The sequence below is a fragment of the Mauremys reevesii genome, linkage group 5, assembly GCF_016161935.1.
Source record: "Mauremys reevesii isolate NIE-2019 linkage group 5, ASM1616193v1, whole genome shotgun sequence".
Lineage (NCBI taxonomy): Eukaryota > Metazoa > Chordata > Testudines > Geoemydidae > Mauremys > Mauremys reevesii.
In genome coordinates, this window is record NC_052627.1 from 73833833 (window position 1) to 73848022 (window position 14190).

Sequence of the window (14190 nt, forward strand, 5' to 3'; positions counted from 1 at the left end):
CTTTCCAAATGTTTTTTTGTACTGTTAGCTAACTATTGTATAAAAAAGCACTATATAAAAAACCCTCAATAATAATTAACATTTTTTGTTCTACAAATAAAAACACACAACTCATATTTTAATATCAGTAGTCTTATCTTCATAATGTGTTGGATGTGCCCTCTCTCCCCCGCATGTAGCAGCCCCTGAGCTGGGGCTGGTATGGAGTGGGGGGGTCTCTCTCCCCCTCCCACCCACCCCCAGCAGGCCCTGAGCTGGGGAAAGCCACCTCCTTCTCTGGCCACCACAGCCCTGCATGTCCCAAATTCCCCCCACCCCCTCTTCTCACTCCACTACCCCCTCCCACCTCTCCCCTATTACCCCCAAGGCCACCACCTCACCTTACATATACATCTTCTCCAGGATCCAGGCACCTAATTAGTGGAGCCACACAGGCATGGCTCCACTAATAAGATGGGTGGCCCTTCATTCTCTCATGTGCAGCTGCCCAGGCATGCTCCTTAGCATAGGTGCCGACTTCTGCTCCAGCCAGTGCGTGCTCGACCCCCTCTGTCCCCATTTCACCCCTTCCCCCAAGTCTCCACCCCCACCCTGCCTCTTCCCACCCCTACTCTGCTTCCACCCCTTTCCCCAAGTCCCTGCCCCTGCCTCTTCCCCGTCTCCTCCCTTGAGTGCGCTGTGTCCCTGCTCCTCCCCCTCCCTCCCAGAGCACCGCCAAACAGCTGTTTGGCAGCGGGCAGAAGTGCTGGAGGGAGGGGGAGGAGCAGGAACGCAGCACGCTCAAGGGAGGAGGCGGGAAAGAGGTGGGGGGAGCTTGGCTGCTGGTCGGTGCAGAACACCTGCTAATATGCACCTTAGAGGGAACTATTCGTGGACCACCTGAATGGAGTTCGCGGACCACTGCTGGTCCACAGACCACAGTTTGAGAACCTCTGCATTGGACACGAGGGACCAGAGCTCTTGCAAGCTGAGCAAGGTAAGTCCTTCAACCAAGGTGGCAGGTGTTGAAGTCTCTGGAAACTGATACAGGTGAGAAGTCTTGGAAGACAAGGGAACCAGTACCCTGTATTTCTGTGGAAGGTCCTGACTGAGTGCAAGTTAGCCATGGCTGGAAAGAAGAATGACTGGTGTGAGAAATTATCTTGAACAAATTCTGTACCTTGCAAGATTAAATTTTAGATTCATGTTTTAACTTAGTTACTTGAAAGTTACCCTTTCTAACTTTATTCCTTTACTTGACATCACTTAACCTATGTCCAATTTTTAATATTTTTTTTTATTTTTACTGTAAACCAACTCAGTACAGTGTTTATGGGGAGAGGTGAATGATTACCACGACACCTTACCACAGCAATTTTTCCCCCCACATATTTGTCTGGTGTGTCTTGCCCAGGGCTGGTGCAAGGATGTTTTGCGCCCTAGGCAAAACTTCCCCCTTGCGCCCTCCCCCGTCCTCCCACCCTGAGGCACCCCCCCTCCGCCCTGAGACACCCCACCCCACCCCAGCTCACTCCTGCTCCGCCTCCACCCCCAGCATGCCGTGGCTGCTTCACTTCTCCCGCCTCCCAGGCTTGTGGCACCAATCAGCTTAGGCGCCGCAAGCCTGGGAGGGGGGAGAAGTGAAGCAGCCATGGCGTGCTTGGGGGAGGAGGCAGGGCAGGGGTGAGCTGAGGCAGGGAGTTCCCCTGCATGCTCCCCAACTTACTTGCTGCAGGCAGCATTCCCCTGCCCCAGCTCCCTCCGCCTAAATGCCAGTGGTGACCGGGGCGGCTGAAGATCCAGCTGCCGCGGTCACTGCGGAAGAAAATGCCGCCCCCCCAAATCCTAGCACCCTATGGTTGCACCAGCCCTGGTCTTGCCTACATGTTAAGGATCTAGCTGACCACAACATTTAGGGTCAGGAAGGAATTTTCCCCTACCTCTTGCAGAGTAAAACATTGTTAGCTCCTACCACCATGTGATATCAATGTCTTTTTCCTATTAGTCCCGTTTTCCCACAATCATTTTGACACTTTCATTTGTACTATGCTTGAATACTATAAAACTGCACGAAGACAGCCCGACACCCTCCATCTCCTCACTCCTGGACAGCTGCTCAGAGCACGCTGCCTACACCGTAAGTGGGAGACACCCCGGCCCGGCCCGACCTCCTGCTCACGCAGTCACCGTGTGGCCGCCTCCCAGCCGCGCCGCAGGATGCCCCAGGCTTAGCTGCGAAGCGCTCTGGGACAGGGACTGTCTGGCCCGGGCGAGGTCTGCAGCCCTTCCCACAATGCACAGCGCAAGGCTCGTTTCAATATCGCTATGACGTACAGGGCTCACTCGCACGGGACTGCTGGGCACGCGGAGTCGCGGCTGCGCCCCCGCCCCCAACACCTCCCCAAACGCCCCCCCGCCCCTTAACGCACGGCTCTTCTTCCACCGCCTCCCCAGTTGCTCCGTTACCTAACCCCCCTTCCTCACCGTGTCATCGGGTTCGGGCTCCGCCTCCTCCTGCCCCCCGAACGGTCAAGCGGCTCTCTCCAATCAGATTGCGGCTGGACGGAGGAGGCGGGCCCCGCTGGTTGCCTGGGTGACGCGTTGGTTGGTTTCACCCCCAGCCGAGGGGACAGTGGCGGTGCGGGCAGCGCGGGGGCTCGGGCTGCGGTCAGGTAGGAGCTGCGGCCGGTTGGGCGGGGCGGGGCTCGCGCTTGCCGCCGGCAGATGTGCGGGCCGGGGCCGGAGGGCTGCCCCTGCACCCCGGGGCCGGCAGCGGGGGCGGCGGCGGCTCGGGGTGTCAGTGCCTGTCGGGGGTTTGTGTTTCACATCAGCCGCCTCTGAGCAGCCTGAGAGCGAGCGCTTCCTTCGCCTCCGCTGCCCGGCGCCGGGGGAAGGGTCTCTGACTGGCAGCCTGTCACAGTCACACACAGTATCATCGTCAATAAACTTTCTTTGGGGGACTTTGTGTTCCCCCCGTGGGAGCTGCAGGGCGAGAGGGCGGCCGGGAGACGTGCCTGGCTTCAGAGATACTTGCTGGGTTTGCAGAGAAAAGATGGGGGTTCACTTCTTTACGGGTGAAATCCTGTCTCCCCGCTAGGCAATGGCAGAACTGGAAAAACTGCTGAATGAAAGTCACACACATTCACAAAGATAAACTTGAAAACAAGTGTGAGCCAAAATAAACTTGACAGACATAAGGGTGGAAGAATTGCCATACTGCATGGGACCAATAGTCTGTCTAGTTAGTCTGTTAGTCTGTCTCCCATTATCTTGTCTTTGACTGTGGCCATTGCCAGAGGTTTGGGGGAGTGAACAGAACATGGCAATTTTGAAGAGAGCCGCCTGTCTTCTTCTGGTTTCTGGCAGTCAGTGCTTCAGGGTCACCCTGAGCATAGGATTACAGCCACTAACTTCTTGGCTAATAGCCATAGATGGACCTCTCTTCCATGAATTTATCTACAGGCGAGTCTCATCTTACGCTGGGGTTACGTTCCGCTGTCAGCGCATAAAGCGAAAATTGTGTATAGTCAAAATTACATTGAGTGTAATGGCGGGCGGAATTGCTTGCACTGCAGGTACAGTATTAAAATTATTATTTTTCTCTTTTTTTGTTTGTGCCGACCGCACAAAGCTGAATTCGCGCATGTTAAAGGCGCGTAAGAGGAGACTCGCCTGTAGTTTTTTAAAACCTAGTTATACTTCTGGTCATTACAGCATCCCATAGCAATGAGTTCCACAGGTTATTTGTGTATTATATGAAAAATTACTTTAAGGTGTAGGTGCACAATGGATTTATATAGTGGCATCATGTTTTCTGTCTTATTTTCTACTCCTTTCCTTGTTAGCCTTTTTTGATGGCTGCTGCGCATTGAGCTGAAGTTCTCAGAGAACTATCTGTGATGACTCCAAAGTCTCTTTCTTGAGTAGTTAGAGCTAATTTATAATCCATCCTTATATATGTAGTTGGAGTATTTTTCCAAGGTGCATTACTTTGCACTTGTCAGCGTTGAATTTCATCTGCTATTTTGTTGCCCAGTCACCCAGTTTTTTGAGATCCCTTTCATAGACTCATAGAACTGGAAGGGACTTCAAGACACTCAAGGCAGGACTAAGTATTATGTAGACCATCACTGACCGGTGTTTGTCGAACCTGCTCTTAAAAATCCCCAATGATGGAGATTCCACGACCTCCGTAGGCAATTTATTCCAGTCCGACCTAAATCATCCTTGCTGCAATTTAAGCCCATTGCTTCTTGTCCTATACTCAGAGGTTAAGAAGAACTATTCCCCCCCCCCTTCCTCATAACAACCTTTTAAGTACTTGAAAACTGTTATCATGTCCCCTCTCAGTCTTCTCTTCTCCGGGCTACTGTCCCAATTTTTTCAATCTTCCCTCATAGGTCATGTTTTCTAGACCTTTCATCATTTTTGTTGCTCTTCTCTGGACTTTTTCCAATTTGTCCATATCTTTCCTGAAATGTGGTGCCCAGAATTGGGTACAATACTCCTGTTGAGGCCTAATCAGCACAGAATAGAGCGGAAGAATTACTACTTATGTCTTGCTTATAATACTTCTGCTAATACATCCCAGAATGATGTTTGCTTTTTTTGCAACAGTGTTACGCTGTTGACTCATATTTAGCTTGTGATCCACTATGATCCCCAGATCCCTTTCCGCAGTACTCCTTCCTAGGCAGTCATTTTGCATGTAACTCTTCTCAGTCAGCTCTGGACTTAACAATCTTGAGTAATTTTGTATCATCTGCAAAAATTTCCACTTTGCTATTCACTCTGTGACAGGTTCCCCCTAGGGTGCCACCTAAAACTGGAGTACCACTGAGCCCTCTGACCCACCAGCCTGGGCTCCCTCTCACACTGTACTGCTGTGACAAGCTGCAAAGCCCACGAGCCTGCACTTTCACGGGCATTCATATAGGTAGGGACACACCCAGCTGTAGTTACATGCAGGCTCTCTAATCACCAGCTTCCCAGCCTGGGACCCCAGAGCAGTACTGTCCTGCTCTGGTCAAATCTGGCCAGTATATAGGCTTAATACCCGGTCTACCTCTCCCTCCGTGTGAGGAGAACAATACACGCTTGTGGTAATCAAACAGATTTTCCCCAGGCATTCCAGTGAAAGATCACTGGTTTAGATTAAAACAAAAACAAATTTATTAACTACAAAAAGATAGATTCTAAGTGATTATAAGGGATAGCAAACAGATCAAAGCATATTACCTAGCAAATAAACAAAAACCACAAACTAAGCTTAATATACACTAAATAGATTGGATATGAATTAGCAGATTTTCACCCTAAGAGATGATGCAAGCAGGCTGCAGATTCTTAAGAGGCAGGCTGCACTTGCTTTACATCTTGGAATCCCTAGGTGTTTTATACACAGGCTAGAAATCCATTTAGCCTGGATCCAGCACTTCCCCCAGTTCAGTCTTTGTTCCTTAGGTGTTTCCAGAAGTCTTCTTGGGTGGGGAGTGAAGAACCGCAGATGATGTCACTCCCTGCCTTATATAGCTTTCGCATACAGCAGGAACCCTTTGTTCCAAAGCTTGGTTCCCAGACCAGTCTGTGCAAAAATACTGACATCGCAAGATGGAGTCCAGTATCATGTGGCCTGGTCACATGTCCTTGAAGAGTCATAGCAGCCATCACTCACAGGCTGCCTGTAGTGTTTTCAGGAAGGCTCACCAGGTGGGAGATAAGCTTCTCGAAAGACCTGTTGTTCTTTCTAATGGCCTATTACCATGAACAGGCCCTTTACAACCAGCTATTTAGACTGAAAGCATCTTGTGTAGTGGGGGTTACCCAGATGAAACCACATTTGAAATACAGATACATAGTCTATATTCATAACTTCAGATACAAAAATGATACATGCATACAAATTGGGAAATCATATTTAGCAAATCATAACTTTTCCAATGACACCTCACATGACTTATCTTGTACAAAATGCATCATAATTATGCCATAACCATATTATATTATTGTGACAAATATGGGTTGCAGTGTCACATACTCCCTTATCCAAATAATTAATATGTTGAACAACACAGATCCCAATATTGATTCCACTGTTTACGTCTCTTCATGAAAACTGACCATTATTCCTATACTTTGTTTCCTATCTTTTAACCAGTGACTGATCCATGCGAGGAGCTTTCCTGTTATCCTATGACTACTTAGTATCCTTAAGAGCTTTTGGTTAGGAACCTTGTCAAAGGCTTTCTGGGAATCCCAAGTATACTGTATCAACTGCATCACCCTTATCCACATACTTGTTGATACTCCCAAACAATTCTAATACTTTGTTGAGGCAAATAACGTATCAAAAGAACTTCTGTTGGGGAAATAAATTCCCCCTGGCATCCCAGAGAGGCTGTTTTAGGCCTGGTCTACACTAGGACTTTAATTCGAATTTAGCAGCGTTAATTCGAATTAACCGTGCACCACACCAGGAAGCCATTTAATTCGACATAGAGGGCTCTTTAGTTCGAATTCTGTACTCCTCCCCGACGAGGGGAGTAGCGCTAAATTCGACATGGCTATGTCGAATTAGGCTAGGTGTGGATGCAAATCGAACTTAGTAGCTCCGGGAGCTATCCCACACTGCACCACTCTGTTGACGCTCTGGACAGCAGTCCGAGCTTGGATGCTCTGACCAGCCACACAGGAAAAGTCCCGGGAAAATTTGAATTCCTTTTCCTGTCTGGACAGTTAGAATCTCATTTCGTGGTTGGACATCGGGGCGAGCTCAGCAGCACCGGCAGCAATGCAGAGCTCTCCAGCAGAGGAGTTCATGTAATCTCTGAATAGAAAGAGGGACCCAGCATAGAGTGACTGGGAAGTCTTGGATCTGATCGGTGTGTGGGGCGAGGAGTCTGTGCTTTCGGAGCTGCGCTCCAAAAAACGGAATGCAAAGACCTACGGGAAGGTCTCCAAAGCCATGAGAGACAGAGGATACAGGCGGGATGCAACGCAGCGCCGCGTGAAAATCAAGGACCCCAGACAAGGCTACCAAAAAATCAAAGCGGCAAACGGACGCTACGGAGCCTGCCACCACTGCCCCACCAGTGACCGTGGACTCTGACGATGGGACAGTGTCGACGGCCAGTTCCTCGGCGATGTTCACGGACGGGGAAGATGAGGAAGGGTTTGTGGAGGACGAGGCAGGCGACAGCGCTTACAACGCTGGTTTCCCCGACAGCCAGGATCTCTTCATCACCCTCACGGAGATCCCCTATCAACTCTCCCCGGCTGTGAACCCGGACCCTGAATCAGGGGAAGGAGCAGTCGGTAAGTGCTTTAAACATGTAAACTTCTATTCTTAATATAACAGGAATCTGAAGTATGTGTAAAGGAGGTCTCTCTCTATATATATATATGGGGATAGAACAGAAATCATCCAGGGAGATCTCCACGAAGCTCTCCAGGAGGAAATCGAAAAGCCTCCGCAGGAGGTTCCTGGGGAGAGCTGCCTTACTGGGTGCTCCGTGGTAGCACAATTTTCCGCGCCAGACTTTATTGAGGTTTTCTGGGAGAATTGCCTCCATAATACTGGCAGCATAGGCCCCTGCTTTGTGCTGGCTTTCACGCAGCATGCGCTCTCTATCTCCTTCAGTGACCCTCCTCAGGGCGATCTCGCTCGGCGACTCCTGCATCTAATTAGGAAAATTACCATAATGTTACGCCTGGTCCAAAGTATTTTTAAAAAATCTCCGGACAGACGGCGTAGCAGAGACTCAGCACGCTGCTGCGTGACAAGCGTAACGGAAAGCCAAAGAATCAAATGGATGCTCATGGAGGGAGGGGGGACTGAGGACGCAAGGTATCCCACGGTTCCTGCAGTCTCCAAAAAGCATTTGCATTCTTGGCTGATCTCCCAATACCTGTACGGTCAAACACATTGACGAGCTATGCCCTGAACCGCCGTGAACAGTGTACCCCCCCTCCCCCACCCCCAGAAGGAAAAGGAAAAGAAATAGTCTCTTGACTCTTTTAAATGTCACCCTATGTGTACTGAATGCTGCTGGTAGATGCGATGCTGCGGCACTGTACTGTAGCATCCTCCCCCCCCCCGGTTGGCTGACGGTGCAATATGACTGATATCCGTCGTCATCATCATCAGCCTTGCTGTAGATGGTGTAGTGCAATACGACTGGTACCCGTCCTCGTCATCAGCCCATAAGTAGACGGCCTGCTAACCGTCTTCATCATAGCAGCAGGGGGCTGATCTCCATCAGCCCCTGCCCTTCATGTGTAAAAAAAAGATTCTGTACTGCCTGGACTGTCATAGCAACAGGATGCTGTTTTCCTCTCCCACTACACTGCTTAATGTCCTGTCTGGACAATCATAGCAGCTTGAGGCTGCCTTCCCGTCATTTCATTTCAGTAACAAGTCACTGTTTCTTATTCCTGCATTCTTTATTACTTCAGCACACAAATGAGGGGACACTGCAACGGTAGCCCGGGAAGGCTGGGGGAGGAGGGAAGCAACAGGTGGGGTTGTTGCAGGAGCACCCCCTGTGAATGCCATGCCGCTCATCATTCCTGCATAATCTGACACGGAGCGGCTGTGCTCTCTGGTTCTCTGAAACACTGGATCTCTACTACACTAGCTCCATCTTCTGTGCAGGAATTATTCTATTTTTAGGTACCATAAAGGAGGGATTGACTCGGGGAGTCATTCCCAGTTTTGTTTTTTGCGCCCCCGGCTGATCTCGGCCAGGGGCACCTATGACAGCAGCAGAAGGTATAATGCAATACGGCTGGTAACCATCATCACCTTGCCAATTTACAATGGCATGGTAGATGGTACAATATGGCTGATAACCATCTGTGCTGTCATGCAAAAGCAAATGAATGCTGCTGTGTAGCGCTGCAGAATCGCCTCTGTCCGCGGCATCTAGTACACATACGATGACAGTGACAAAAGGCAAAACAGGCTCCATGGTTGCCACGCTATGGCGTCTGCCAGGGTAATCCAGGGAAAATGGGCTCGAAATGATTGTCTGCCGTTGCTTTCCCGGAGGAAGGAATGAGTGACTACATGTACCCAGAACCACTCGCGACAATGAAATTTGCACCATCAGGCACTGGGATCTCAGCCCGGAATTCCAAGGGTCAGGGGACACTGCGATGGGGTGGAACAGGGGCAGAGTTTATGCTTTCCGGATTGCCTGCAGCAGGAGTGCGCTCGATATATGTGCTGTGCATGCTCTTGTTCACAGACACAGACTAGACTGTGTTCATTGTTCACAAAAATGTATCTTTGCAAGGAATTCACTCCCTTTTTTCCAATCACACAGCTTCGACTGTCTCCAGACCTGCCACAGCATCCCCCTCACAGAGGCTGGCAAAGATTAGGCGGCAAAAGAAAAAGACACGGGACGAGATGTTCGCTGAACTTATGGGCTGCTCCCGAGATGAGGCGGACCAGCAGAGCCAGTGGAGGGAGACCCTCTTTCTGTACCAGCGCTCGCACAGCGAACGGGAGGAGAGGTGGCGTGAGGAAGACAAGCAGGCGACTCAAACGCTGCTTGGACTAATGAGGGAGCAAACGGACACGCTCCGGCACCTTGTGCATGTTCTGCAGGACCGCAGGCAGGAGGACAGAGCCCCCCTGCAGTGTATCTGCAACCGCCCTCCCGCGCCACAAAGTCCCATACCCCCCTCATCCAAAATAACCAGAAAGAGGGGTGCCAGGGGCTGTGAAAACTGTCACTGGACCCCAGCAGAGTGCTCAAGTACCCAAAAGCTCTCATACCCTAAATTTTGAGAAGTCCTTTCCTTCCCGCCTCACCCAAGCCCCTGTCCCAGTTTCATCCCCTAACTGTCTAATCGATAATAAAAAATAATTTTCTGTTAATTACTGTTTCTGTCATGTTCTTTTAGAGGAGACTGTGTTTGAAGGGGGGGGAAGGGGGTTGGTAATTGGACAGGACAATCACCTTTACCAGGGTACAGACACGGGGGCAGGATCAGCAGCAGGTCACACACACAGTGCAGTCAGTAGGCACCCTGGTCGGTATGGGAGGTGGTTTGCAGGTTCTGTGTGGGTGGTGGGGGAACGTGACTTTGTAGCGGGGGAGGGGGGTTACAGATCTCATGCAATGGTCCCTGTCCTGGACCACAGAGCCACGCAGCAGAGGAATCTGTATCCGTCCTCCCCCGCCACAAGGCCACATAGCCCCTGCACAGAGTCCCAAAAAGGAGGGATGGCAGGCTCCGTTGAAACAACCAGTCCGGCACTGCAGACCACTCTGGGAGCAGGAGCCTGTCATTCCTCGAGTTTAGAGGCGGTCTTTACATCACCGCACACCCTACGCAGCACAGTCCGCGTCCCAGTTTCAACCCTTTAACGCAAAGTCATCAATAAAGAAACCTTTGTAAAGTTACAGTGGAACATGTATTTTATTTTTAAACGTGTGTTGGAAGTGGGGGAAGCGGGGTGGACGGGGTATGTAACTGCAGATGCTAGTCAACAGTAACTTGGTAAAGAAACAGGGGCAGGTTCAGCTTCTCTGTAAAGAAACTGAACAGTCACAGGTCACGCTGCTCGCTGCTCGCTGGTACTTGAAGAGTTCCTTGTCGCTGTGCAAGGCGCCTGCATAGGGCTTCACGAGCCAGGGCATTAGCGGGTAGGCTGGGTCCCCGACGATCACTATAGGCATCTGCACATCCCCAAGAGTTATTTTGTGGTCCGGGAAGAAACTACCTTCCTGCAGGCGTCTAAACAGACCAGAGTTCCTGAAAACACGCGCGTCATGAACTTTGCCTGGCCACCCAACATTGATGTTGGTAAAACATCCCCCATGGTCCACCAGTGCTCGCAGCACCATTGAAAAGTAGCCCTATTTCTCAGCAGCTGACTGTGGAAGAGGTGGATGATAAGGTGCGAGGAGTTGACAACGGCCATAACTGCAGCAGGCTCCGTGCTCACAGTGCTGTGGCGCCCGCGCTGTCACTGAGCAGAAAAGTGCACTAACAGATTGCCCGCAGGCGCTTTCAGGTAGGAAGGGAGGGCGTGATTGACGGTTCAATGATGACAGTTACCCAAAACCAGCCTCGACACATTTTTCCCCCCAGCATGCATTGGGGGGAAATCCCAGAATTCCAGTGGGCAGCAGGGAGTGCGGGAACTGTGGGATAGCTTCCCACAGTGCACCGCTTCCAAAGTCGACGCTGGCCCCGTTACTGTGGACTCACACAGTCGAATTAGTGTATTTAGTGTGCATACACAAATTCGACTTCATAACGTTGATTCCACAAATTCGACTTAAGTTGATTCGAAATAGTCTTGTAGTGTAGACATACCCTTAGACAGTGATGATCCAATGATAACTTTGGAAATTATTTTAGAAAGATTTCTAAATGTAGGCTGTAAAAATCAAAAACTGTAAGTGAGCTGTCTAATCAGTTTGACACAGGTAGTAAAACTCATACATTTTAAAGGACTACTACAATAACTTGACAGACCTCCTGCATGGCACAGGCCATAGAAATTCGTCTGGTAATTTCTGCATCATACCCAATATACTTTTGTTCAACCAGAAGTTATCTTTTGGAAATGCAGTGTTTTTTGTAGCCATGTCAGTCCTGGGACATTAGAGAGACAAGGTGAGAGAGGTAATATCTTTTATTGGACCAACTTCTGTTAGTGAGAGAGAGAAGCTTTTGAGCTTACACAGAGTCCTCCTTTAGGCCTGGGAATCTTATTCAGAGAATCACAGCTAAATATAAGGTGGAATAGATTGCTTAGTGCAAGTAGTTAACACATATTTCAAGGGACCATTCAAGGTGAAGTGGCCTATTAACACCCTTCCAGTCCTGGGGGGGAAAGAAAGAGTGGGTTGTTAGTGGGTTATAGATTGTTATAATATGCTATAAATCCGGTGTCTCTATTCAGTCCATGATTTTTTAGTGTCTGGTAAAGTTAGGAGTTTAAGCTTCCAGTTCATCTTTGAAAGTGTTGTGCAGGTTTCCTTTGAATATGCAGACTGATAGATCAAATATAAAGTGATCTCTTTGTGTTTTTGTCTTTTCCCATTTTCCTATCTGAGTTCATTCAAGTGCATAATGATTGGTTTCACCCACATACTTATTATTGGGGCATTTAGTGCACTGGATGAGGTACACCATGTGTTGCGATAGGCATATGTAGGACCCATGGATCTTGAAAGGTGTGTTGATCATTGTAGTAATGGAGATACGTATGCAGGTTTTGCATCTGTTCTTCTAGCAGGGTCTGTTGGTGCTTTGAGTTGATGTGTCGTGGTATGTAGGAGCATGCTTCTGACGATGAGCTTGGAGAGGTTGGGAGATAGTTTGAAGGCCAGAAGAGGGGGTTCAGGAAAGACTTCTTTATGGATGAGGTCCCCATCAAGTATGGGTTGAAGTTGTTTGATGGTACCCAGTATGGGTTCCAGTGTTGAGTGATAGGTGACAACTAGGAGTGGTTGGAGGGGGGTGTTATTTCTGTATTGAAGCAAGTTAACTTGGGGTATTTGGGTGGACCGCTCCATGATGCAATCTACTTCTCTGGTGGAGTGTCCTTGTTTGGTGAAGGTGGTTTTGAGCATGTATCCTGGACTTTTTCCTCTGAGCAAATCCTGTGATATCTGAGTGCCTGGCTGTAGATGCTAAATTTTGTGATGTATTTGGGGAAGTTACTGGATCTATGAAGGTAGGTGTGGTGATCTGCAAGTGTCTTGTATATTATTGTCTGTTGGGTTCCATTGTTGAAGCTGGTTGTGATATCCAGGAAGCTGGAGTGTTCGAGAGAGAATTTAGTGGACAGGTGGTGGTTGAAATTGTGGTGAAAATTTGTGAGGGAATTTAAGTCACCTGTCTAGAGGATGAAAATAGCATTGATGTAGCTCAGGTATATTCTTGGTTCTGTGGTGTGCTTGTCTAGAAATTCTTCAAGATGGCCCATTAAGAGGTTGGCATACTGGGGAGCCATCCCAGTATCCATGGTTTGGACAAAGTGTTTGTTGTTGAATGTAAAATTATTATGGGTAAGGATGCAGTGGATGAGTTTGGAGTGGATATCTGAGAGTTGTTCATTATCTTATAAATATTGAGGTAGGCAGCTATGCCACCATTGTGAGGGATGTTGGTGTATAGGAAAATGACATCCAAGGTGACAAGGATGGTGTTCTGAGGAAGATTGTTAATGTTGCAGAGAGTTTGTGGAGGAAGTCAGTTTTGTCCTGGAGGAAGCTGGCCTGTTGCATGGTTTGAGGATTGTTTCTACGAGTCCAGATGTCTTATGGAAAGACATCCAGTTTTGATATTAAGATTGAATGCAGTGATAGAAAATGGTTTGCACCACATCCCTTTCTTGAAATTCTTCTCACTGTTAAAAATCTGCACCTCATTTCTAGTTTGAATTTGTCTCATTTTGACTTCCAGCCATTGGCTCTAGTTTACGCCTTTGTCTGGTAGACTGAAAACCCTCTATTTAAAAGGAATCTTCTCCCAGACTAGGTACATGGATTGTAATCAAGTGATCTCTTAATTTATTTGATAAGCTAAATAATTTGAGTTTGTCTATCACTGTAAGGCAGACTTTTTAGTCCTCAATTGCAAAAAGTCAAGAAGTGCAAAAGCAGTCATAACTCAGCTGCTGTTTACTTATGCAGAATAACTATTCCTGTTTGTTTCAGCATGATGTATTATTCTTTATTTTAAGATGTGTACTGTAAAATGTATACTTTACAAAAATTAAATTAACTAATTTGCACATTTTTATATTTGTATTGCAGTAGTGACCAAAGGCTCCACTCAGGATCACAGTCTGCTTGTGCTACTTGCTGTACAAACACACAGGGAGCCAGGGTACCTTGAAGAATTTACCATTTAAACAGACAAGACATAAACCTAGTAATAGAGATGATATAAGCAAAATGTCAAAGGTACATGTCAGTTTTTGTTTGTTTGTTTTTTTTGTTTTTTTGTTTTAAAAACAAAACAAAAAACAAACAAACACTATTTTCCCCTCAGTACCATCTCCCTCCTCTTTTCCCTTTCCTCCTCCATCCTTCTGTTTCAGTTTCTGGACTATGTTGATCCAATGGGCCACATCCTAACCCCCAAGTAGGTGTTCAGACGGAACGTGGCTAAAGTGAGCTTCACTCCGGCAAACCTTGGCTGATGTAACAACCCCACTGTTATAAGCTGGCATAAGTT

The 14190-nt window shown here is 48.3% G+C and overlaps 1 protein-coding gene across 1 annotated transcript in view; it reads left to right on the forward strand.

Moving 5' to 3' along the window:
• The first annotated feature begins 2399 nt into the window (after nt 1–2399).
• Nucleotides 2400–14190, forward strand: part of WDR17 (WD repeat domain 17) — a 107013-nt gene continuing 95222 nt past the window's right edge. Inside the window, exon 1 of the mRNA XM_039542258.1 lies at nt 2400–2651. The gene's annotated coding sequence lies outside the window, so the exon portion shown is untranslated. The remainder of the gene's footprint in view (nt 2652–14190) is intronic.